The sequence below is a fragment of the Peromyscus leucopus genome, chromosome 12 (genome assembly GCF_004664715.2).
Source record: "Peromyscus leucopus breed LL Stock chromosome 12, UCI_PerLeu_2.1, whole genome shotgun sequence".
Taxonomy (NCBI): Eukaryota; Metazoa; Chordata; class Mammalia; order Rodentia; family Cricetidae; genus Peromyscus; species Peromyscus leucopus.
Window position 1 is genome coordinate 66735900 of NC_051073.1, and position 22251 is coordinate 66758150.

At 43.1% G+C, this 22251-nt stretch overlaps 1 long non-coding RNA gene across 2 annotated transcripts in view; it reads left to right on the forward strand.

The window, feature by feature from the left end:
• The first annotated feature begins 901 nt into the window (after window positions 1-901).
• LOC114707353 overlaps window positions 902-22251 on the forward strand; it is a 40029-nt gene continuing 18679 nt past the window's right edge. The window contains exons 1-3 of one of the 2 annotated variants that reach the window (XR_003736644.2): window positions 902-985; window positions 8555-8679; window positions 14778-14959. This is a non-coding gene — a long non-coding RNA (uncharacterized LOC114707353). Of the gene's footprint in view, window positions 986-8554; window positions 8680-14777; window positions 14960-22251 lie in introns of those variants that run through there. The other variant, XR_003736643.1, reaches the window with a different exon arrangement.

Sequence of the window (22251 nt, forward strand, 5' to 3'; positions counted from 1 at the left end):
GGTAGATAAAATTGCTCTTTCCCAGCATGCTTTGTCCACACCCCTCTGTTCCTGAGGGCCACTCTGTACCTGGAGCTTATTCCTGTTTTCTTCCTGTGGGATTCTACTAATGGCCTCTGCCTGGTTACTTCACTTCTTGACTCACATGAAGCAATTAAAGTGATTGTTTCTAGGTTCTTACTTCATAGTCAACACTTTCGTGAGTCATTTTATATGTGACTCAAAGCACACAGAAGGTTATCTCGGGGATATGCATGCAATATCAGAACTGCAGAGCCGAGCAAGGACCTCAGCACTACTCAGCAATACCAACTGTTTAATCAATTCCTAAGAGAAATGAGCAAAAGTTGCTCACAGTGATGATGGATTTTAAAAGTCCTCTTTGCCACTCTGATGATTTTGGCTTATATTTTAGAGTAGAAAGATGATTCCCTTGAACCTTGCTGTGAATTTGAGAATTACAACATGCTTGACTTTATTTGTAGTGCTCTACATTTATTTCTGCTCCCCCCGTGGACTTTTCCTTCTTTTCTTGAGCTCTTTTGATTTATTGAAATTATAACACATTGTCAAAAGTGAGATGTATTTCTTTCTCTCCCTATGAAGAGATCTTCTTGGTAACAAGATTGCTTTTCCAACAAGCAAGAGGTGGAAGCAAAGCTATGCCAACTCTAAGTCTAGGCCAGGAGCAAACAAACTACAGCCTACAGGCCAAATCTGGACAGCTGTCTATTTTTATAAATAAAGATTTATTGGAACACAGCCATACTCATTCATTTACATTTTGATTAGAGATGTTTTCCTGCCAAAACAGCAGAGCTGAGAAGCTGTAACTCTGCAGCTTGCAAACTAAAAATATTTACTTATCTAGACCTTCATGAAAAAGTTAGCTGACCTCTAGGCTGGCTTCAAGAGGCCTTGCACTCAATCTCTTTGAACATGTTCAACTATCCAGGTAAAACAGAACAAGCTGCTGCCTTTGAGGGTGAGTGATTTCCTGGGGGCAAAGAGATCAGCCTTCCTAGACAAGGCCATTGTGTACTCACCAGGCCTGGCAGAAGCCCTTCCATCCAAGAGCAGCTGATTCTAGGCCAGATTAGAACTATGTGGCTAACACATGAGCTCATGAGCAATAGTAAATGGCTGCTGTTTTATGGCACTAGCTCCTAGGATGGTTAACTAACTGATACAGAGCTTTGGGGTTTTCATTTTTTTTTTTTAACTTACATTCTCTATTGTCTTCTATTTTTATTCTGTTAGTGCTCCCTCTAAGATCTTCTAGTGCAGCTTACAGTTAATCATCCTCTCTCTCATTTTCACCACCAGTTCTGGCCCTCCATGGACTTCTCTGATCAGCCTCCTCCCAACTGCCATTCCATGGTGTGCCAAACTTTGGTTGTACCTTAAAATTGGCCACAGGTTAGACATGATCACTCCTGATTAGTTTTTACTATGGAGTTCTGTTTAGAGTGAATCATCTCCTCCCTATTTCCTCTTACAGCATGAACTGTGTATGGTGCAGGCAGGTTATTGGCTCATTCTGTTGTGTTCAGAATTGGCACATTAGAAGACGCTTCTAAGCAAACATTCATTTCTGGATTGACACCTGTTTTCTCAATGAACTGGAGGTCTTCTTTTCTGGCTTTCATTTTACAAGGCTTAAGGAAACCATCCATCATTTCAATGTTCATCCTTAGAAAAATCTTTTTTTTTCCTCCAGGTGAGACACATCTTTCTATCATTGTGCTCCATGATACTTTCTTTTCTCGTAGTTTGCTGTTTTATTGATTGGACTATTCAGATCTGTTCAGTTTGCTGAAATGGGGAAAAATGCATATTTGAAGACATTTTGGAGAGGCATGGCTTCTAATCTTGGTCTTCCTCTGTCATCTGTCCTGTTCTTTCATGACTCCAGTTTGGGCATGTGTCAGTCAGCCTTCTCTCCATTTCATTCACAGAGCTGATTTCCACATCACTTTTCTCTAAGTAGCATTTTGGAGCACGTTTCCCTCTCTACTTGAACACGGATTTCTTTCTCCATTTGAGTTAAATCAGTTACAACATATATTAAATTTTTTTTAACATTCTAAGTGTATAATTCAGTGGTTTCTAGAACATGTACAAAGTTGTTCAACTGTCACCGCTATCTAATGTCATAATATTTTGTCACCAGCTGAGCTGCCTACCAGAAGGCTCTAGGGTTGCAGATTTTATGAGCTGTGTGCCCAGGTTGGGGTGGGCTTTTCAGAGATGTAGCCCTCTCTCAGTCACCCATGCCTTTATAAGTAACTTCTCACCCACACTCCTTTGAATAATACAAATAAGTTGTTAGTTTACCACAGTGTGCTTTGGTAGAATAGTTTCCTGGGTCTTCCACTGGCTCCCTACCTGGTCTGAGTAGATGCTCATGTTGCATCTCTTGGGGAAAGTCTCACATAACGGTGCAATAAGAATCTGCCAACCAACCACACCCGCAGACAGTTTTAACCCAGACCCATGGAGATGAGAATGTCATCACATAAGTGCTGTGGGATGTTAATGTATGTCCTGTGGGAGCCCTTCTTGGGTTCCTTGTGGCGTTACCCAGCAGGTCCGTATAGAGGATGATTAGGACCATGGGCCTGAGTGCAGGTGTTTGAGATGGTCTGTACTTGGCTGTGCTGGGGGATGGTCTGTATGTCAAGTTGTTCTGATTGGTCAATAAATAAAACCTGATTGGCTGTGGCTAGGCAGGAAGGATAGGCGGGACTAACAGAGAGGAGAAATTAAAGGACAGGAAGGCAGAAGGACTAGCTGCAGCCGCTGCCATGACCAGCAGCATGTGAAGACGCCGATAAGCCACCAGCCACGTGACGAGGTATAGATTTGTAGAAATGCGTTACTTTAAGATATAAGAATAGTTAACAAGAAGCCTGCCACGGCCATACAGTTTGTAAGCAATATAAGTCTCTGTGTTTACTTGGTTGGGTCTGAGCGCTGTGGGACTGGCGGGTGACAGAGATTTGTCCTGACTGTGGGCAAGGCAGAAAAACTCAAGCTACAATAAGGAGCATTATTATACATGTATTTATTACTAGAGGCATATGATCCTGAAAATAATTCCAGCTACCAAGTAATAAAATTTAAACATCATATCTGCATAATATCAAAAGAGGTTCTCACTCAAAAAAATTGAAAACAGTAATATTAGCATCGCATGTTCTGATCATTGTTTCAGGGGAATTTTATGAGTTTGCTGGTTCCTGGAAGAGATTGGAAACAAAATCTATCCTCGATAGAGAATGGTCTTTTAAAACGGTTCATTTGTTTTTATTTTATGTGCACGCATGTTTGCCTGCCTGCATGTACACACATCCTGTGCGTGCAGTGCCTGAGGAAGCCAGAAGTCACCTGAACCCGGAGTTGCAGGCAGTTGTGAGGCGCCCTGTGGGTACCAGGATGCCCTGCAGAAATGGCAAACGCTCTTCACCCGCAAGCCTTCACTCCAGCCCTGCCCCGTGACCCTTCTCAGTGCTGTGCCACACGCCAGTCAGCTTGCTCTCGAAGCAGCTGTGCGCTCGGCACGATTTTCCACGGCAAAGCTTCTTTCTCTCGCTCAGTGTCATACATGACTAGCACGCCTTGGAAAGGACTGGAGCGCATGGTGCCTAAGACCATCCCCATCTTGTATTTCATACATCTCTGCCCCCTCCCCCACCCCACCCCTGGACAAAGAGCCACTCAACTTGAAAGAAGATTCAATCCGTTCACTGTGAAAGAAGACCCGTTCAATAAGGTGTGGGGATGCCTCGCTTTCAGAACATGCACATACGTGAATCGAGTGAAATGGGAAAAACAGTAAAAGTAGAGAAGGGCTGTAAAAATAAAGGGTTTATTTTTATTTTAGCTTGTGCTTTGCCTCCTTGGGGAAATTATAAACGCTAAGAAAGTAATATTGTGACTTTTTTTTCCCCTACAAGCTTTGTAGCATTTCTAATTAGCACCTTCCTCTTATGGGGAGCTTAAAAACTACAGTGACATTCAGAGACATAAGATCTCATTTTGTTTTAGCCACAGGTGGATAACAAGCTAATAAGCCACTGAAGAGGTGGAGCTGTGGCACATATTCATAGCTCAAAACTCGATGTCACGAGGAAAGAAAATGCTTTTTAGCATCCAGTGATGGCTCATATCTGAGTAACCGCCAGCAGCTGCACGCTGGTGTGTGAGCTGCACTCAGTACCCCTCAGTGTTATGGACATATCTCTAGTGTCCACATTAGCCTCTGCAGAAGCCTGGCTGGAAACCCTCCCCAAGGCATCCTTTTGCGTTTGTCTCCGGGCTTGCTCTCTGTGGTGGTAAATGGATTAACTCAGCAGTTTCTGATAGCATGATGGATGGACTCAGAATAGCAATTTTCTAAACACCCTTTCCTTACTTGATGGATGTTTCCATTGCCGTCTCTTCCCTTGGGGCTCTTTGTGTGCAAAATCTCTCTTCGAAAAGGAGTTTTCATTGCGTGCTATTAGCACTGAGTGGATTTATGGTGTTTCCTCATGCACACAGCCTTTCTGCCATTCTGTAGGTAAAGTTTGCTCTGGTATTCTGTGCGAATAATATCCTACGGCCTTGATCACCAGCTTCCTCTGTATTGGCATTGCTAAGCAGGTAACATGATTAAATACCCCAAATTAATACTTACTTTAGCCTAAGCAGACCAGAGTATAGCTAAAACTTATCACCTATCAGAAGGAGCATTTTCTTTCTTAAACATTCAGATAGATCCCCAGGGCTCCCTTGGATACCCTTGGTGCCTTCATTGATAATCTTGTCTGGTTTCATCACAAGCCTCAGTTGGGGTCAGATAATACAGCTGATATTACTAATCGGGTATATTTCTCCTCTATGACCTCCATCATTTGAGGCCCTAAGCATGTCCACCTCTTTGATGGATGGAAGAGAATTTGCCAAGATTGATGGATAAAGGCACCAACATTCTGGGAGAGAAGATTCTTGTAAGTTGTCAAGGATGTATGTGCGATATGTGGAATCTGAAAACAGTTACATTGTGACCATTACAGTCAAACTGAATTGTTTTTTTTAAACCTTGCTCCCACCTTAAAAAATAAAATTTGTAGAGAAAATTGAGAACTGTTCTGTCAATGTCCCATCACTGTGACCAAGCACCTGTGATGACTGACTTCTAGGGGGAAGGTTTGTTCTGGCTCAGGCTTTGAGGGTTTCTGTCTATGGCCACTGACTCCATTGCTTCGTGTCCATAATTACTTGGTACACCCAACTAGCTAGAATCACATGACCAAAAGTCTGCTCACTTCATGGTAGCCAGGGAGTAAATAGAGCACAAAGGGCTTGGGTCTCATCGTCTCCTCCTGCAAGGTCTCGCTTCCGGTGACTTAACCTTCCTTTCCAGGGTCCTCTGCCCCAACAGTTCCCAAACTTTCCAATAGTGCTCTGGGCTGGGTGCTAAGTCTCCAAGCAGTGGGCTTTGGGGGGGCATTCCACACACATACTACACCAACTCTGTGACAGCTGGGGGATGATTGAACTAGCTTCCAGGTGAAGGTTTCGTTTATTTATTTAACTTGTCCTTTGATGATTGTGTACTCCGTATGTTTTTTTTAATATCACACACACAGCAACCTCTCTTATTTCCCATCTCTGTCAACCCCTTGCCCCCCATCCTTCTAAATCCCTCTCCCATATTCATGTCTTTTTGTTTTGTGACTCGCTGAGTGTAACCAGAATGGTTTGTGTGTCCATGCTCTACCCATTAGAAAGCTGGTGGGCTCACCAGAAACCAGGCAATGGAGGGCAATGACTCCCTGACTCTGAAAATCTATCAGGAGGCACTGGTTCATAGCGAAGGGGAGGGCCTATCGAAGTGAGCTCCTCAATCATGACTGAGTGTCTTGTGTGGGTCCAGTGCCAGTAACCTCAGCTGCTATGAGTTCATGATTGCATTGACTGTGTGCCGTGCTCAGAGCAGAGAAGTTGTATCCTTTCTGCCTATCCCGTGGCTCTGACCTTCTTTCCAAGCCCTCCTCATCAATGTTCTTTAAAGGAGATGGTATAAGTGTCTTATTCAGGGCTAAGCGCTCACTATCAGGTCACTTATTCCCAGCACCTTGAGTTTCCTACTCAGCCATGGGCTTCTGTAATCACGGATGCTCACTGCAAAGGAAGACCTCTGATAAAGGCTGAGAGTAGCATTTGTCTTTGGGTATAAACGTAGGTATTTTAGGAAGGCACTGACACCGTGACAGTTTAGTTCAGGATTTTGAAGGACAGCTTCTTTCCTAATAATAGCGTTTGTATTCTTGGCTGGGGAGGGCTGATAGGCGACAGAGTGAAGCATGTAGATAAAAGCGCCCGGAAGCAGCTCCCTTCTGAATTTTCCTTCATGAAGAGTGAAAAAATAGACCCCCCAATTTTGTGCCTTTAGAATGTAAAAATGTACTGAATTTACCCTTGCTGGAAAGTTCTTCAGAAGAATGAAAGTCGTGGGGACAGCAATTCCATACTTCAGTCACCATCCAGGACCTGTGGACCCAAAGTGCTGTGTCTCACTTCCGGCGCAGGGTCCAGGAAGGAGTCCACATTATTTCTGTGGCAGAGCAAGTCACTTGGGGAAACCAGGGCAGAAGGTAAGAGTACACATCATGTGAGCAGCAGACATTCATGACAGTCCACTTAGTCCCCGCCCCTCACACCTGTGAAGCAAATCTCTTTTAGACCCAACTGTGGGCCACTGAAGGCATAGAGGAAGAATGTAGCCTTGACTGAACAAGTCTTTAATTTATGCTGGCATGAGAAAAAAATTACTGGAGTGTCTTGAATGAAGCATGTGCTTCTTGACAGACCTATGCTGCATGAAGTGAGAACAAACTGAGGTGTAGAAGTTAGCTCACCTGAGTCCTTTGTGCTGTAGTAATTGAAATTTCAGATGATAAGATCAAATAAAATAATTGGTTCTGGCAGGGAAACTGTGAATATTCAGTATGGAGGAAAAGGGTGCTATCAGAAGAATTATAAGAAAATAGATTCTAATACCTGCTATTTTTATAAAAGGAATAGCTTTGCTTAGGCCTAAAAGGAACAAGACTTAAGACTGTGAATCAATGGAAAGTGTTCTATTCTGGACAGGCTTCAGGAGCAGGTTCTGGAAATAATAATTCTCATGGCTCACAGAACAGTTTTAATCCAAATCAAGCTTGGATCTCTGTGGAAGAGAAAAAGAAAGCATACTGGCTTTGGGATAGAGAAAGATGAAGATGAGCAAGCAGTAAGGAACTCCAGAATATTAACATGCTCAAGTCCAAATGTGCCTGACTTGTTTCCTGTCTGAGTCGCAGAGTTCTATCACCCATTGGTTACCCAGGAGGAGGAAGGTAGGGGCACAAGGAGAGGTCATTTGCTGCAGTAAACTTGTGGTTTCTAGATAGAGAATTGTCAGTGGCAAATCCATATCTGTTCACACTTCCCAGGGTCATAGTTGACTGAATATTATCTTTTCAACTTGTGTTCCAGGTAATGTGAGTCTGTCTCCAACCTTGTTTTGGTGGGTAGTAAATTGTGGAACAGCAATCTTTTGAAGTTAGTTAATGTGATAAATCCACGGGAGTCTGTTTAAAGATGATTAAGGAAATTTATTAGGGTAAATTGAGGAAATTGAGTAGACAGCTCAAGTCGTCCTCTAACCTGACCAGGAGCGAATCCACCTGGCAGTTCCATCAGACCAGCAAGCAGGCAGCAGGGAGAAGGGGGTGGGCCCTTCTACCCCTTCCCTCTTTCCTTTTAAGAGGTCATGTACAATGGCAAGAAGCAACACCTCCTTCAGGCCATATACTCAAGGTCATGGGCAGAGCAAATACCACTACAGTTAGTTTCTGCTCTGGATTTGGTAACTAGAATCTTAGTTTCCCAACACAATAGACTAGCACAGATTCTAACTGCATGCTTTAAAAAAAAAATCCTAATTCCCAAATGAAATGCATCTGGGGTTTCTTACTGCTAACTTAAATAACCTCGTTATTTGTGTATCTTGATAGCTTTTTTGCTTTCTGAAAACTAAGAAACAGGCTAAAATGAAACACACTCAAAAGTGTTACCTTAGATGAACCCTACTTTATGTATTCTTAGCAAGTTAGCTCTGTCTGCCACCAAAAAAAAAAAAAAAGGTGAAATTTACATCATACTGTGAGGAACTCTCAGTCCCTACTGTCTGTGGTTAGAAGGTACCAATTCCTCAGGTATCATTTCACACCATCAAGCCATTTTTCTGTACAAAAGATCAAGAGCCTTTGGCTCAAGCCCATGTGAACTCTTCTCCAGCCACTGAATGGAAACTATGGCAGAGTACTGAAGAAATCCTTCACACCTAAGATGTCTCTGAATTGTAAGCACGCCTTGTCAAACTCAGCACCACAGTGAATAACAATACCAAATTATCTTCATCACCAACCCTTTCAGTTATATTTCATGAGTGTGTGAAAAATTAAAATCACAAAGGGTTTTTCCGAGAAGCAACCTCTTTGTCATTTCTGTTTGTCTGCAGGGCCTGAGGCACGGGTGAGCATGTGAAATTAGGCCTCGTTATTATAGTCAGCAATGGTGATGGAAACAGAGTCCACAGGAAACTCGGAACAGAATGAGCTGCTGTCAATGGAAATGCTTTCCAAGGTAACCTCCTCCCAGCTCCACAAATGCAGTCTCTCTTCCTGTCCCGTCTCCCTCCATCTTACGCTTTGCCCTCATCTCCTCTCCCTGACAAATCCAGTGGCCCCAAATCACCAACTTCTTTGCTCAAGATCTTCCTTCTCATGCATTTGACACCTTATCAGTTTCCAGAAATTGTTTTTACTTGAAAATATTAATGGCTTTTTTTTTTTAAGATCTTCCAGAATCTTTCTCAGTCTCTATAGTAAACATCTTTGCCTCACAGTAAATTCAGGCTCCCAGAGGTGACCTTCCAGGGCCACAGTTGGCTCAGCTGCACCTCCGAGCAAGGCCAGGCTCTCATGAACTCGCAGTGGCTTGCTGCAGTTTCCTGTCTGTGCTGGGGTCCTCGTCTCAGTCCAGTTTGGCCTTGCCCACCTCCTACATCCATCTTTGCTTTTTGTTACCTCCGTTCCTACTTCTGTTAGCGAGCCTATCACCCATCACCTTGAGATGTGTTTCTCATGTGCCACAACCCCTCCTTCCTTCCTAAACTCAGGCACTCGCTGAGCACTGGCAGAAAAGCCATGCTCACTGATGTCACAGGATAAATCAGAGTCTGTCTCCATCCAAGCTTTGTGACAACAAATGATGCCGAAAAGTCTCCCGATGCTCTATGAAAACAACATGCCCTGAGTCTCATGGTATCTAAGTTAAAACCCTCATGTGCTTCAAGTCCCAACAAGCGATTTCTTGCCCCAGATTAAGACTGTTCACTGGAAATGGGTTGCATCCATCCCGTTTTCTGTCGACATCACAGAGGCTGTGAAAACTCCTCAAGAACTAGTCTGATTAGTGTTACTAGTTTGATTTCAATTCAACAAATACTCAGTGTTTGCTACATGAAAAACACTATGGTGGCCAATCTGGAGAATTCAGTGATGGCTAAGAAGAGCCTCTGCTCTTCAAGAATATAAAATCAGAGGCAAGAAAGATGGCTCAGTGGCTAAAGGCCCTTGCTGCGGGAGCCTGGCGTCCTGAGTTTAATTCCAGAACTTATGTAAAGATGGAAGGAGAGGACAAACTCCTCTGCCTTCCACACATTTGACGTGCATGCCCATGCACATGTGGTGAACAGACACACACGATGCACACACAGTAATAAATAGAAGAATATGAAATAAGATGGCAAAAGGCATGTGAAGGGAAATATTAGTTAATATGTAACCCCGACTGTGAGAGAGATAAAACAAGATTTGCTTTGAACAGAGCACTTAATGGTTTCTAGAGAAGGTAAGGTTTGCATTGGCCTTAAAAGATTTGCAGGATTGTGTGAGGCAAGGCGGTACTGGCTGAGCGAGCTGCAGCTTTCCCAAGCAGCACATGTCGTAATTGTGTGTCTGTCTCCAGCTGAGACAGGATTGGGCTCTTGGACAAACCACTTTGCATCCACCCTCAAGTCCTCTATGGCTTGGTTCATTGGATGTTCTGAGTAAATGTTAGTTCAATTAATTTAATTCATAGAGACTAGGATGCTTAAAAGCACATAATGCTTCTCAAATATGGACCAGAAGTCGTTGGATGGAGTTTTGCTAAGACCTTACTGTGCTGGATAGTTTTATGCCAACTTGGCACAAACTAAAGTCATCTGAAGAGGAAACCTCAATTGAAAAATGGCCTCCATAAGATCAATCCCTTTGCAAGTCTGTAAGGCATTTTCTTAGATTAAGGGGAAGAACTGAGCCCATTGTGAGTGGTGACATCTCTGGACTAGTGGTCCTGAGTCTATAAGAAAGCAGGCTGAGCAAGCCAGTAAGCAGCACTTCTCCATGGCCTCTGCATCAGCTCCTCCCTCCAGGATCCTGTCCTGTTTGTGTTCCTGTCCTAGTTTCCTTCAGTGATGAACAACAATGTGGAAGTGTAAGCCAAATAAACCCTTTCCTCCCCAACTTGCTTTTTGGTCAAGGTGTTTCATCACAGCCATAGTAACTCTAACTAAGATACTAATAAAAAAATTCAAAGATTAAAAATACAAACCATCTGTCCCATTCATTCCTGTCACCACTGAGCAGACTAGGTGAGCCCCATGGTACTCTCTAGAGTTCAGTGAGAAAAACCTTGATTATTATAGTACTATACTCGGTACTCCGTACCAGGAATCTGGTTCTCATAGTACTCCATTTGGTACTACCTACACAACACTGAAGCAAGTCAGTAGCCAGAGAGGTTGGATAACCTCCCTTTACTCAGCTCCTCTTCAGTAGAGCTTTGCATTTAGAAAGGAATCTCACTCATGTGGCTTGGGGACTTTGGAGGGATAAAAAAAAAATGCCTTATGATCTGTGGGCCAGTGCCACTTGGGAAGCAGAGAGATGAGATTGTGTTTGTGGGGTGGCCACCTTTATGATGATTCATCTATAGCCTAAAATGAAGAGCCCAAATCTTCTGTTACCTTCACCTGTACCCATAGGCATTCTACAGAGAAAATAGAGAGGTAAGACAAGCAGGAAGGACTCAAAACCATGCTTTCCCAATCAGTAGTCAGTAGTACTAGAGTGAGTCATCCAGACTGACCCTGGAGTGGGTGTGTGGCTCCACACCTTCTTCCCAATCAGTTTTCTGGGCAAGGATCTTCAAGTCAAAATATCTGTAATGGTAACTGATGATTCAGATACAGATTTTATAAGGTAGAAAGAAAAAACACCTGCTTACAGCTGTATCAAAGAGAAAAACCATGCTTATCTGCAGAAGGGGGAAGAAGTACAGTCGTCATCATTACTGATATTTAAGAAAATATATTAGTAAATGTAGTCCCATGACTGTTCTATATTCTGATCAATGTATCAGTCCTTGGATATTGACGTTAATAAAGATTTGGGCATAGGGAAGAGACTAGTGTGTGCATTGTCCCAAGTGTTCATGTTTATGTGCTTGAAAACATTTTCAATTGCCTTTTTCTTCTGAGATGCATACTTATAGCATGTTTTCAGTCCTTCAGCAAACATTTGTCAAGTGTTTTGTGTATCAGGCACTCTGCTAGAGAGTGGGGTTGCAACAGAGAATGAGATCATCGAGATGTCTGTCCTGGTAGCTTTGGTATAGTCTAATTGGGAATAACGTGAGGCAAAGAGACTCTGACACCCAACAGAAAAGTGCTGTAGCAGAGAAAGTCAGGTGGTGTCAGGGAGAGAACAGGAGCAACTAGTCTAGAATTGATGGCAGTAGAATGATCAGGGGAACCATGGGAAATCAGCTAGGCTGAAGGAGCTGTGTGAGTCAGGCAGGTGTAGGGGAAGTTGTAGTTATTTCTGCTTCTTCAATACCTTTCCCTTTAGGCAACAATCCACCTCCACCATGCAACACACTTCCAGTCCATGAAGCCCTGGGTTAAGGCTGACATTATCTTCACATCATAAGGGTGGGCACATTGCTCTAATCTGCTCAGTCAGTGTTTCCTACCTCTGGTCTCTACTTCTGGAGCATGGTCTTAGGCATATGTTAATAGCTAAGCCATTGAGGCTGACTCCAAGAGTACACATGGAAACTGCTGGAAAGAAAGGCCCACTGGAGTCCCCTGAGATTGTTTGCCTGATAGAATATGAAGCTGGATTTTTGCAAACAGGCAATACAGATAAGAAGACAGAGTTAGGGATGTATGTGTACCATCTCTCTCCATCTTCTACCAGGAAAGCAGTACCTTCTCAGCTTAACCCACACATCTGCATCCTCTTCCTGGGTATCTGTAGCCTGAGCTGGCAACTTTTAAGAGATGCTGAGTCAATAAAGAATAGCATCTTCAAAGCTGTCTTCAACCAATCATGGGATATGGCTAACGCCATGCTCTTGTTATGCCTTCTCAAGAGAAAAATAAATAAATGAAGGCAAACAATGAAACAACCTGGGTTTTGTTACTAACAAGGGATGGGGGTGTGGATGTTGAGAAGTGTTATCTTTGGTGACTACAGTGTATGAGGTATTTAATGCCAGACATGACAGTACTCGGCCAGGTCCTGCCACCAAATGTGGTTTGAATGACATAAATACATTTTTCTCATACTTCAAAATGCTAGAAGCTGAAAACAAGATGCCAGCAGGTTTGCCTAGCAGACATGGCCTTCTTACCACATCCTTACATTGACCTTCCTGGGTAGATGTGGTGTCTCTCTGTGTTCCAATTAGTCTCCTATTCTCTGGAGATATTGAAGCAGTCCATGGAGATGCTCCTGTTTCCCACTGGGTTCTTCTCCTGCCCCCCTCCATGAATGGAGTAGGTAGACATCATAAGATGTTCAAATGGGAGGTGCTTTGTTGGTTACCTGGGATTGACAACCTTAATTAGGTTAGATAACTTTAAGTGAATTGCCACACAGATTTTGATAGTTTAATAGAATAAGCTTGAGCTCTTGAAAGCAATGGGATCCTAGTCAAGGGCCTTTACAGCTTGAGCAGTCTACTAGCCCCCAGGAAGCTCTCTGTGCTTCTGGGTAGTAGTCCCTTGCAGAGCAGGCCCACAGAAAATGGTCACCAGTGGGAACCACAGGAGCAGTGTGACTCCAGGCTCAGTTTCTAGCAGCTCTCAAAGCTAGATGCAGCTGCCAGAATGCGGCAGCTATAGTGTCTTAGAGGTTGAGGCAGGAATGAATGCACCCTGCTACTTTCAGCTGTTGGCCATGTCACATCACAGAGGTTGGCTCCTGTAGTTAGCTGTTTTTTATTTTTGCTCTTTTGGTGGACCACCACCCAGCTCCCAAATAAATCACATGGAAACATATTCTTACTTATGATTGCCCAGTCTTAGCTTAGCTTGTTTCTAGCCAGCTTTTCTTAACTTAAATTTGCCTTCTCTGGACTTTTATTTTTCTCTATTCTATATGCCTTACTTCACTTCTTCCTCCATGACTGGCTGTGTAGCTGAGTGGCTAGCCCCCAGCATCCTCCTCTTCTCCTTTGTATCCTGCTTCTTCTATTTATTCTCTCTGCCTGCCAGCCCCACCTATCCTTTCTCCTGCCTCACTATTGGCTGTTCAGCTCTTTATTAGACCAATCAGGTGTTTTAGACAGGCAGAGTAACACAGCTTCACAGAGTTAAGTAAATGCAATATAAAAGAATGCAACACATCTTTGCATCATTGAAGAAATGTTCCACAGCATAAACAAATGTAACACATCTATAACCAATCTTCCACAACAGGTTCCAGCAATTCCCTGCCCAGAATTTCCTTTTCTCTGCTCCATTCCTCCTACCTCACCCCTGCCCACCCTGGTTGTGTTTTGACTTTTCAGTGTGCTGAATGAAGCCTTAGGACTCAGGATTTATCAAAGGTCAGCTGGGCCCTGATTGGCCAAAATACCACTATATGACATATGATTAGAAACAGGACCAATCAGGAAAGCACTGTAAAGAGTTTGTCTATTCCAGTTGCTGGCTGTCAATTTCATTCAGCTGGGGTCAGAGGCTCTTGCTTTCTGTGGTAGCAGCTGCTGCACTACCAGCTGTGGCCAGCTGCTTTTTACATATTGAGGCTCCTTTGCCCTTGGGGTGTGAGTTCCCTGACTGTCAGAGAATCCAGTGCTGGGCCAGAGGCTCTGCATAGGGGTCCCTGCGTATTTCTACCAGTGTCAGGTCCTATTGGACCAGGACCTGCTTTAACTCTTAGTCTAACTTTGCCACCTCCTTAACATCCTGTCACCAAACACATCTGAGGTCCTGGGGATCAAGGCTTCAACATACAAATTAGGCAGTATGGCTGCAATTCATAGCACAAATCCAGGAAGTTAAGATTTTTCTGTCAGTGAGAGAAGGGTGCATTCCCTACTTATAGATCTAAAATATTAACAATTATCATTTTTAAGATCACTTTTGTTTTTGTTTGGTTTCATTTGAGATGAGGTCTCATCTACTTCCTGCTGGCCTTGAAGTTACTGTTGAACAGAGTCTTACCCTCTTGTCCCCACCTCCCAAGGCTGGGATTACAGGCATGTGACAACATGCCTGTCTCACGCATGCTTTAATGTGTCAGAGGAAAAGCTACAGTGCATCAATTTGCATTTTGTAGCCGTCTAGATTTGCATTTTCTAGGAGTATTTTTTTCCTTGTGTAATTTCATCATTTGCTGTACCAGATACGTCTCTCTGATCCTCATGGTGACCACTGTCATGGCGACTGTAGACACACAGCATTCAGTACCTCCTATGCTCCTGTATCCAGGGCTTTGCCATTGCTGTACAGGCCATCGACGGGACTCCAACCATACAAACAGATCAAAGTGCTGGGACAGTGACAGACCTGGAAAGACTTCTGTCACATGGCTGTGGAAAACAGTGAGTCAATGCTTACCCCCAGCAATCCTTGCGGGGGGGATGATCTTGAGTACCTCTGTCCATGGCTGTCCCTGGGATTACCAACACAATTATATATCCTTGTATTGATTTCCCTGTTCCCATCTGCTTGGATTGTCTCCTTCTGACCCCTTAGGTTAACTCCCACCCCCACCCCACAGACGTTACTGATAGAGAAGTCCTATCGCAGCTGTGTTCAGAGACGTTTACGAACTGTTTTGGGCTTTGGTACTTTACGACTCTCTCTTCATCATTTGCCATGAGGATTTCATAAGTCAAAAACATTAACTTTGGGGGCAATGTCAAAAAGTTGTGAAAGGAATATATCTCTGGACTCCACGATGTGCCAAACTAGAATGAGGTCAAAAGAAATCATTTTCACATTTGCCTTTAATACTTCAGAACTGCAATGTTTAGAAAGACTCCTATGGTGCGACTGTTTCTATCACTCAGAAATGAAATGTATACCTCTGTAAGTTCTGTTTGGTATTGGGTGCTTAGTTCTTTAGATGGTGTTGTGTAGCTAGTTCCTACAATTGAAACACTCCCTCCTTGAGGGAGGCTCAGACGATTCTAGAAACCTATAAGGCTTGGGAAGTTAAGGAAATGAGGGAACTCTTACCTACCCCACTCCATTAAATAAGCACTAAATAATCACTGAGGAAGAGGAGAGTCTTTGGTGTTGCCTCCCAGGTGTGCAGGGAGCTCCACATGGTGTTTTTGTGAGTCATTACCTATGATGGCATTGAGTCAGCCATGTTCTGTGGCGAGCTCCTCGGCCAGCGAGGAAGAATGACCACCACTGAGGATTCTTCTCAGATCACACTTTATTGGAGCGCCTCTTGGTTAAGGGAGAGGGGGAGGTGAGGGGCCCCGAGAACTAAACTGAAGCTGCTTATATAGGGAATCAGGCAAACGTGCCGTACTGTGATTGGGTCCTGCCAGAATGCAAGCACGGGGAGCCACAGGATAGGCTGAGGACATAGAGCCAATTACCATACCCGTGCATGCACAGGTCACAGGACACTTAGTCCCGAGAGCATAGCCAAATATGGAGGTGTTTACAGCTAGGCTACCAGGAAGCCAGCGCCATCTTAGAATGGTGGCTCCCTACAATGTTCCGAAAGTAACCCCAATGTTAACTCACTTGTTCACAAAGCAATGCATGGATGAAATCTTTAGTTTGGTCTCTTGTTGGTGCTCTATCCATGTAGGTATTTCCTCATGCCTTTCCCCCCAAGTAAAGCAACAACGTGATGTTCTGGTAGCTTGAGAAATAGACCACCCTTCTGAGATTTATTTAGAGTGTGTGTAAGATCATTTCTTAATGTGTCTGTTGCTTATAGTCCATCTGTTTTAAGTGGAGTGTTGCTCACTCTGCTGCATCATTTCCCTCCTTTGAATCACAGCTTTGATTTTTCCCAGTTCCTTGTTTTCACATTAAGAAGGGCTCTATATGCTTTTCTGGAATTAACTCCTGTGTCAGGAAGAATACAAGTCATATTCTTCCAAAATTGCAGGGTCTTACCCAAACCTTTGTTTAGGGAGCCTTCAGATTAAAAAAAAACAAAAACAAACAAACAAACAAAAAAACCCACCACCAGATCCTGGAAGGTATTGTTGTTCCGTGGGCTTTCAGTTAAACCGTAGGCCACCGATGAAAATACTGAACACTTTCACCCCAATGTAGCCCAGCAGTATTGAGATAAGATGAGGAAACCTGGCACAGGGGGAGGAAGAAGGGGAGAGAGGAAAACTGAGCTGACTGGTCCCCAGCAACAGAGACCCTCCACATGGTTGCCATGGTCAGGAGGGGGCGGAGCCTGAGGCTTGTCAACTACAGGTGGGGCTGAGTTCGCACCGAGGCAATAGTGAATTTGGGTGAGTGTATTACCCCTGCTTCCTTCCCTAAGACATAGACTCCTCACTTGAGTGAGCATCAATGATACCCCACTTTTTTGAGGAGTGCTTTAGGGAGTGGGGACACGGCAGAATTGGGTACGGTTCCTTATGTAATGGAGTGATGATCTATTGTGCTCATCTAGACCTACAGCAATGCAGTTGTGAGTCACTTTCCCTTATAGCTGTGGGCTGTGATGATGGCAACAGTGACCTTGCAAATACATCAACCAGTTTGAAGAACTTAGTACAGTGGGGATGGGTCTCTGCATTTTGTCTCCCCCCACCCCATAGTTATAATACTATTCTTTATAAAACCTACAAGCCCCTGTTCCAACTCAGGCAGGAAGCACTGAATAATAGATCCGGGTGTTAGCTGAAAGAACATCGAAAAGCATTCAAACATGCACACAGGATGTTCAACTGCAGAACTGACCTGAGGAATTGAAGCCTGGAGTTAAGAGGAAATATAGGACAGTAGAGTGAGAAATCCTGCGTAGTTAGTAGAGACTGTCTCCAGAGGCTCTGTGAGTCCAGAACCACAGCTGCAAATCACAGTGAAAGAATATCCAATACCTTAAACACCACATAGGACAGAATTACTGAAGACTAATTCCCCTTCCTTCATGACTCTCACACTTCGTGCTCCCAAATTTGACAGCATAGCAGTGAATGCAAAGCTCAGTGATTATATACACACATACATGAAGAGCGAGCAGGTATTACTTTTTCCTGGTGGGAACTAATAAATGCAACTGAGTGGGGTGTTTGTTTTATTTTTGTCAGCAATACCATTTCTGAATATACAACTAACATAATTGAAAAATCTAGGGCAAATGGAAAATTTTATGCACATCTTCATAGCCAAAATATGGTGTCCTGGTTAGCTTTTGTTCACTTGACACAGCTGGAGTCATCTAGGAAGAGGGAACCTCAGCTGAGAAAAAATCTCCATCAGATTGGCCTACAGGCACGTCTGTGAAGCATTTTCTTAATTAATGATTGATGTGGGAGTTTCCAGTGCATGATGTCACTCCTGAACAGGTGCTCCTAGGTCGTATAAGAAAGCAGGCTGAGCAAGCCACAGAGAGCACGCCAGTAAACAGCATTCCTCAATGAGCTCCCCTACAGTTCCTGCCTCCAGGTTTCTGCTTGAGTTCCTGTCCTGACCTCCCTCAGTGATAAATTATAAGCTGCTAGATAAAAAATAAACCCTTTCCTCCCCAAGGTGCTTTGAGTCATGGTGTGTATCACAACAAAAGAAAGCAAATGACTGCAAATGGAAAGTATCCATATGTTGGATGTATATACTATGTATGATATATACACATAATGGAATATTCAGCTTTTAAAAGAATGACAGTTTTAGCACATGGTACAATATGGATGACCTTTGAAGGCTAAGAGAAGTCAGACATGAGGTACAAATGTATGATGCCACTTATATGAAATACCTTATGCAGGCAAATACATAGAGACCAGCAGTAGACTACATACGCCAGGGCCAGGAAGCAGAAGCAGTGTGTGTGTGTGTGTGTGTGTGTGTGTGTGTGTGTGTGTGTGTATGTGTGTGTGTGTGCAAAGTTTCAAATGACAAAGATGGGAAGGTCCTGGAGAAGATTGATAGTGACAATTTCAGAACAATACAACTGTGTTAACCACTGGACTCTATATAGAATGATGGGGGGAGTGGTAGATTTTATGTTATCTGGAAAAAAAGTGAGTTGGGATGGATGGATGGATGTGTGGAAGAAATGAGTGAGCAAGATGTGTCCTATTTTCTATAGAAAAGCAAACTTCTGGAGTATACAGGAAAGTTCTTCCTAAATCTCACTGTAAAGAGTAGAAGACAGAATTAAAGGAAAGTGAGCATGTTGTATTGTTTATAAATATTGATTCCTATGGCCAAAAATAGGTGACAAGTGTTGCAGTTTCTTTCTGATGCTGTGATAAAACACTTTGACCAAAAGTAATTTGGAAAGGAAAGGGTTTAATTGGCTTACATTTCCAGGTGATCAATCTATCAATGAGAAAAGTGAGGGCAGAAACTCCAAGCAGGAACCTAGAGACAAGAACCATGGAGTAAACTGCTTGCTGACTTACTTTCTGACTTGCTCTCATGTAGTTGTTTTTTTTTCCTCTTTGGGGGCCTGCCACACAGCTCCCAAATAAATACATGGAGACTTGTTCTTACTTATGAATGCCCAGCCTTAGCTTGGCTTGTTTCTAGCCAGCTTTTCTAACTTAAATTAAATTATTCCATTTCTCTTTAATTACATTTGCCTCTGGGCCTTTTATTTATTCTATATATCTTTCTTTCCTTCTTACTCCATAGCTGGCTGTGTAGCTGGGTGCCTGGCCCCTGGCGTCCTCCTCTCCTTCTTCTTTTCTCACTTCTCCTCTTGCTCTTCCCTTAAGCCTAGATTTCTCTCCTATTTATTCTCTCTGCATGGCAGCCCTGCCTATTCCTCTCTTGCCTAGCTATTGGCCATTCAGCTCTTTAATAGACCAATCAGGTGTTTTAGGCAGGCAAAGTAACACAGTTTTACAGAATTAAACAAATGTAACATAAAAGAATGCAACATATTCTTCTTGCATCATTAAACAAAATATTCCATGGCACAAATTAATGTAACACATCTTAAACTAATATTCTACAACACTCTCAGGTCTGTCATGTACTAGCTTTCTTATGCAGGCCCACCTGTCTAGGGATGGTGCCACCACAATAGTTAGGCTCTCCCACATGTATTATCAATCAAAACAATGCCCCACAGATATGTCCACAGGCAATGTGATCTAGGTTATTCCTCAGTAAGGGGTTGTTGACAAGAAAGTTGTTTGATGTGCTGGAATATTTGCTAGCATGCAATGTTAACCCAGATTCTCTAGAGAAACGGAAGCAATAAAATCTATAAAGATTCAGCAGCATAAGAAATATTTAAAGGGCTGACTGACATGATTATGGAGGCCAAAAAGTTCTGTGATATACCCCCTGTAAGATAGAGAAGTGGGAAAGCCTGCAATGAGAAGTGGTGTTCAAAGTCCCAGAGTTCAAAGGCTTAAGAACCTGGTGTTCTGGGAAGAAGAATATGAATGTTCATGTTTGAAAGGAGGGTTTCACCCCTTCCCACAGTTATGTTTTATGTGAATTGTGAACAACCTAGATAGAAGCTGTCCTTGTTTGTGAGGGTGAAGTTCTTCATTTAGTCTATAGCTGCAAATCCCAATATTGCTTAAAAATGCCTTCAGAGACAAATCCAAAAATTATGTTTTTGTATTTTATTTATTTTGTGCATCATGCATGCGTGCATGATGTCATGATGTACATGTGAAAGTCGGAGGACACTTTGTAGGAATTATTTCTTTCCTTCCACTATGTGAATTCTTGGAATCAAACTCAGGTCATCAGGCTTGGTGGAAAGGACCATCTCACTGGGCCCCAGAAATAATGTTTTACAAGCTCTCTGAGTAACATTCCTTATAGTTATATTGCCGCTTTGAATTGGCCATCACACATGCGTAACACATACACATAAATAAATATTGCATGTGCTCTGCCTTGCATGCCAGTCCAGTTTTCATTACTATAATAATAAACAAATTTTATGAAGAAAGGCTTGCTTAGCTTATGGTTCTAAATGGTTGGGATCCAAGATCAGAGGAGCCCTGAGTGTTGGCCTTTCATGAGGATTTCACAGAAGAAGGGTAACAACAGCAGTAGTAGCACACATGGGAGGAAGAGATTTAGATTCCTTCTCTAAACAAGATGCCTGTTATTGGTTTTTTAGTCTTTTAAGAGGCCCACCACCCAGCCCCAAATAAATCACAAACAGAAGCTTATTCTTACTTATAAATGCCCACCCCTAGCTTGGTTTGTTTCTAGCCAGCTTTCTTTAATTTTAAATTATCCCATCTATCTTTTGCCTCTGAGCTTTTATCTTTCTCTATTCCTATATACCTTTCTTTGTGTCTTACTCCATGGCTGGCTATGTAGTTAGGTGGCTGGCCCCTGGAGTCCTCTTTCTCTGGCTACTTTTTTTCTCCTCCCAGATTTTTCCTATGTATTCTCTCTGCCTGACATCCTCACCTATCCTTTCTCCTGCTTTGCTATTGACTGTTCAGCTCTTTATTAGATCATCAGGTGTTTTAGACAGGCACAGTAACACAGCTTCACAGAGTTAAACAAATGCAACATAAGCAAAAATAACACACCTTAAAACAATATCCTACAACAGATGCCAGAGCGAGGAGCAGTCATGCTTACTTAATTTAGAACAGCTCTCCTATAGGAATTAATTCAGTGTCCCTTCTGACTTTTCAAAGGCAATACTCCCAGGGATCCTACGACTTCCCAGGAAGCCCCACTTCCTAAAAGTCTCACCACCTCTCACCTCACCACACTGAGAACCAATGTTGTGGAATGTTATTTTAACTGTGTAAAGGTATGTTACATTTGTTTCTGCTGCCTTTGTTCACAATGCAAAGACACATTACATTTGCTTGATTAAATAAAATTAACCCAGGGTCAGGAGGCTGAGTCAGCAGCTAGCTGACAGGAAGTGGTAGGGAGGAGCTAAGTGTAGCCAGGGTTCTTAAGAGGGGGCTGAGCAGAAGGATGCCCCCTTTTTCAGTAGATGCAAGCAAGGAGAGAAGGTTAGCTCTTTGCTATTTAGCCTCTCTGAGCTTAGAATCCTGAGTTCTGTGGAAGGATAGAGATTTTGATAAAGTTTCCTTCGGTGATAGAGCTGGTGCTTGAGGGAACAGAATTCCCACCTGGCCAAGGCCAATGCGGCTCAACTGTTGTTGGTTGCTATGAAGTTGCAATTTCTGGCTGGGGCCATAGTTGCTTAAGGTGCAGCCACTGTATTGGATGATGAACAACAGACCAAGCATTCAACACACAAATCACTAGAGGCACAAAGACAGCAGACTGCATGTGTAGTCTTACAATTCAGCCACTGAAAGTTAGATTCATCAGACTGGTAGCTCAGGTAGCCTATCTCTTGGGCATTGCCAATGACCAAAGTCAATGGTAAAAGCATCACTAAAATAAGACAAGAGGAAGCATCATTTATAGAGGTGCCTTGGGAATCCACTTCAATCGTCTTAATCGTGTGGGGTGGGCTACAGAAGGGAATGCACTGAATGGTTCTAGTGTCACAATTCAGCCCTTACTTGTTCTTCAACTTTGGCTTCTGTCGTAGACTTTAGAAGATCAAAGTGCTTGACGTCCCAAAGCAATGCATTCTAATATCCCAAACCATGTGTGATCAGTGACCATACGATTACACAAGTTACCCTTGGGTCCAGACAATGAATTGACATCAATTGTAAATACAGTCATGTCATTTGGAT